Below are 5,009 nucleotides of genomic sequence, written 5' to 3'. Positions count from 1 at the left end.
ATGACAGTAGCATGATACAAATAGAGATGACAACAAACTAATATGGATGAAGGCCTTAGGCCGGTACCAACCTGAGCAAAAAAGCTTATTCATGTAGTCCCAGAAGAGATGATAAAGCACTCACTGCAATCACTCAATAGTATATATTTTTGTGCACTTCAAATGTATGGTTGAAATCACTCTTGTTTACCAGTGCTGAGATTATATCGAAAGATTATCAAGAACTTCCAGCAGAGTTAAAGCACTGGCTGGGATACAATTCATTGTATTGTCTTGTGTAGTTCCACTAAAATGTATGATTGGCACAACATGATCCCTGTTTGCACAAGTAGGAACAAGGTGAAACCTTCATTAGCTTAGTGAGAAAGGATAGAAAGACATTAGCATATTACTCTAACCGTAGCAATCAAATTCATCATGGAAAATATGCAGAAACGGAAGGGCTCCCTGGAGGATCATCTCACATGTAAGGTAGACATTGCCGGAGTCCTTGAATGTCCTCGACTGAGGCCTCGGCTTCGGCAATATCACCTTGGCACTGTTTATTCTTCTTCTTCTTCCTCTTCATGATCTGTTTCTCTTTCTCCTCATAAGTTGGTGAAACCAAGTACATGATTGGCCTTCTATTTTCAGAATTGGTTTTGTCAATGAGGGAGTACAAGTGTACTAGTAAACAATAGCATTATTTTCTCATGGCAGTCACAAAATAGAGATGAACACATCCATTAAATATCATTCTTACCTAAATGAAGGTTATGGTGCCAATATGGATGATGAGGATTGGAATACAGATCTCCCTTTGTGCAGTTCACCGAAATGAACCAACTGTTCCATTCTGACATTCCAGTTAAACAACACAAAAGTCACTTCTTTTAAGAAGTGTTTTGTGCAGTGCACCAAAAGGTCAAAACAACAACCAGGTGAAATGGATATCCCTGTTTGCACAAATAGCTATAGAGGAAACCATCAGAGTCTCAAACAATTACAGGCAAAAACTTTTGGCTAAACTTGTCATGGCTTATAACAGTGGCATGGCTTCATTTTACCAGGGGCATTAGATTAAGAATAGCTAAATATTTGGTATAAGGGCATGGGACAGTGGATGCACCAGCAGTCCAGCACCATGTACCTAAACTGAGGCATAAAGTGGTGATTCAGAGTTTGTTGCACCGAGAAACAAACATCCAAGAAACATATCTGGGTTGGTCCCATTTTTGTTCACTGTAGCCACCTACTCCTATGTTTTTTTGGAAATGGAGGCGTGCCCCCGGCCCCTGCATCATAATGATGCATGCAGCCATCTTATATGTGGATAGTAAATCTAGTCCTGGTCATACCACACGTTTCCCCTATATTTCCCTTTTCGACCACCGGTTGGATGACCAGTCTGTACTACTTTCACCCCCTATCCTTCCTGTTTGTACCAAGTCCGGTGCACATACTAAATTCCCCCACCCCCACTTTATTTATGGTTTGAACCAAGTACAAGATTCGACTCCATGAAGTAGCTTTACCTCTAACAATAGAACAAAAAAATAGGTGACGTTGGACCATCTGATCGAGAGGGCCTGAGAGGCAGAAAATGATGCACATGCAGCAACGTAGCGAACTGGGAAGTAGAACTACAACGGTTTTGAAGGAAGATATACCAGAAGGTCGTCGGGATGTTGATAGGTGGGCGGCGGGAGGCCGTATCCGCCCACACTATGGAAACGAAGAAGGGATCAGAGGACCTCCTGCGCCGGCGCTCGGCTAGAGATAACGGTGTGGCCGGCACTAGGTCTCCTCCCTGATACGTATCCGTCGTATCTACTTTTCCAAACACTTTTGCCCTTGTATTGGACTCTAACTTACATGATTTGAATGGAACTAACCCGGACTGACGTTATTTTCAGCAGAATTGCCATGGTGTTATTCTTGTGCAGAAATGTAAGTTCTCGGAATGACCTGAAAATCAACAGAGATTATTTTTGGAATATATAAAAAAATACTAGAAGAAAGATCCACGTCAGGGGGGCCACACCTTGTCCACGAGGGTGGGGGGCGCGCCCCTGCCTCGTGGGCCCCCTGATGCTCCACCCACGTTCACCTTGACTCCATATATTCACTTTCGGGGAGAAAAAATCACAGAGACGGATTCATCATGTTTTACGATACGGAGCTGCCGCCAAGCCCTAAACTTTTTCGGGAGGGCTGATCTAGAGTCTGTTCGGGGCTCCGGAGAGGGGAATAAATTGCCATCGTCATCATCAACCTTCCTCCATCACCAATTTCATGATGCTCACCGCCGTGCATGAGTAATTGCATCGTAGGCTTGCTGGACGGTGATGGGTTGGATGAGATTTATCATGTAATCGAGTTAGGTTTGTTAGGGTTTGATCCCTAGTATCCACTATGTTCTGAGATTGATGTTGCTATGACTTTGCTATGGTTAATGCTTTGTCACTAGGGCCCGAGTGCCAAGATTTCAGATCTGGACCTATTATGTTTTCATGAATATATGTGAGTTCTTGATCCTATCTTGCAAGTCTATAGTCACCTACTATGTGTTATGATCTGGCAACCCCGAAGTGACAATAATCGGGTCCACTCCCGATGATGACCGTAGTTTGAGGAGTTCATGTATTCACTATGTGTTAATGCTTTGGTCCGGTACTCTATTAAAAGGAGGCCTTAATATCCCTTAGTTTCCAATAGGACCCCACTGCCACGGGAGGGTAGGACAAAAGATATCATGCAAGTTCTTTTCCATAAGCACGTATGACTATATTCGGAATACATGCCTACATTATATTGATGAACTGGAGCTAGTTCTGTGTCACCCTATGTTATAATTGTTGCATGATCGATCACATCCGACATAATTCTCCATCACCGATCCATTGCCTACGAGCTTTCCATATATTGTTCTTCGCTTATTTACTTTTTCATTGCTACTGTTACCATTACTATCAAACCAAAAATATTACTTTTGCTACTGTCTGTGTCAAAACCGGCGGATCTCGGGTTGGGGGTCCCGAACTGTGCTTCTAAGGCGGATGGTAACAGGAGGTAGGGGACACGATGTTTTACCCAGGTTCGGGCCCTCTTGATGGAGGTAAAACCCTATGTCCTGCTTGATTATTCTTGATAATATGAGTAGTACAAGAGTTGATCTACCACGAGATCGGAGAGGCTAAACCCTAGAAGCTAGCCTATGGTATGATTGTATGTTGTCCTACGGACTAAAACCCTTCGGTTTATATAGACACTGGAGGGGGCTAGGGTTACACATGGTCGGTTACAAAGGAGGAGATATACATATCCGTATTGCCAAGCTTGCCTTCCACGCCAAGTAGAGTCTCATCCAGACACGGGACGAAGTCTTCAATCTCGTATCTTCATAGTCCAACAGTCCGGCCAAAGGATACAGTCCAGCTATCCGGAGACCCCCTAATCCAGGACTCCCTCAGTAGCCCCTGAACTAGGCTTCAATGACGATGAGTCCGGCGTGCAGTGTTGTCTTCGGCATTACAAGGCGGGTTCCTCCTCCGAATACACCACGGAAGAGTTTGAATACAAGGATAGTGTCTGACCCTGCAAAAATAAGTTCCACATACCACCGTAGAGAGAATAATATTTCCACAAATCTAATTTGCTGACACGTTTTGGTAGCATGACACCACGCCACGGTCCGGTAATTATTTGAACCATTTTTCTTTAACCAGCCCCGCACATAATGCAAGGCGGTTTCTTGACACGTCTTGTCAAAGCAGAGATCGTGCTCCCCTTATTACGGGATTCTCATCAATACGGACGTGGGTAACCTAACCACGCCATCAATTATGACGCTTGGGGGATAAGAGAGTTTTACAGGGCTAGTGGGGGCGCATAGTTTAGTCCGCCCTTATAAAGGGATAAGATCTCACCTTTTTCAACCCACGCCTTCTTCCTCCTTGCTCATCCATTCTTGCGCACTCGAGCTCCAGCGCCCAAGTCCGCATCCTTCTCCTGAACTATCTCCAAACATGTCTGGAGCGGGAGGCAAGTGGATGGCCTCCTCCATCGCGAAGGGACACATCAAGAAGCTACGGGGAGCCGGATACTTAGCCGTGGATATCGCGCACCGGCTGCCAGCCGCTGGGCAGATCGTCCCTACCCCGAAACCTCATGGAAGGTTGGTTTTCCTCCCCCATTTCGTCCGCGGATTGGGGTTTCCCCTCCATCCATTCGTCTGCGGCCTCATGTTCTATTACGGGTTGGACTTTCATGATCTAGCCCCGAATTTCATCCTCAACATCTCGGCATTCATCGTCGTGTGCGAGGCTTTCCTCCGCATCTGGCCCCACTTCAGCTTATGGCTAAAGACCTTCAATATCAAGCCGAAGGTAGTAGGCGGCCAACAAGCGGAATGCGGCGGAGCCATGGTGGGCAAAATGCCCAACGTTACATGGCTCGAGGGCTCCTTTGTGGAGACCATAAAGGGGTGGCAATCGGGGTGGTTCTACATCAGCGAGCCGCGCGACACCAAGTGGGTGGCGGCCCCCGAGTTTCAATCTGGAATCCCCACGCGGCTAACTTCCTGGAAGGAGAAGGGCCTGTCCTGGGGTTCATCGATGGAGCTGGACGGACTCCAGAAGTGTATCCGGAACATGACAAGCAAAAAACTTAAGCTTGTCAACAAAGTCCAGGTTATGCTCTTCCGCCGGATCCTCCCGTGTCAACAACGGGCTTTCAACTTATGGGAGTTCGACCCAGCCCAGCACCAGACTCTAAGCAAGCTCTTCGATACGACGCATAAGGACGTCTGGAAGGTGCTGTTCAAGGGCGCCGAGGTCCCTCCTTCTCTTACCGAGGACCGCGGGCTAAGCGTGAAGCGCCATGCGAATCCTGTAAGTTCTGTACATCCGACAGGGTATTTATTTCCCATAGCTTGACCATGTGCGGGGTCTGAGCTCCCATGCCTTTGACAGGACTGGGTGGAGGCATCGGAGTAGATTAACTGTCCGGCCCCACTGCCCGAAGACCCT

The sequence above is a fragment of the Triticum dicoccoides genome, chromosome 1A (assembly GCF_002162155.2).
Source record: "Triticum dicoccoides isolate Atlit2015 ecotype Zavitan chromosome 1A, WEW_v2.0, whole genome shotgun sequence".
Classification (NCBI taxonomy): domain Eukaryota; kingdom Viridiplantae; phylum Streptophyta; class Magnoliopsida; order Poales; family Poaceae; genus Triticum; species Triticum dicoccoides.
Note: the sequence above shows the minus strand (reverse complement) of the source record.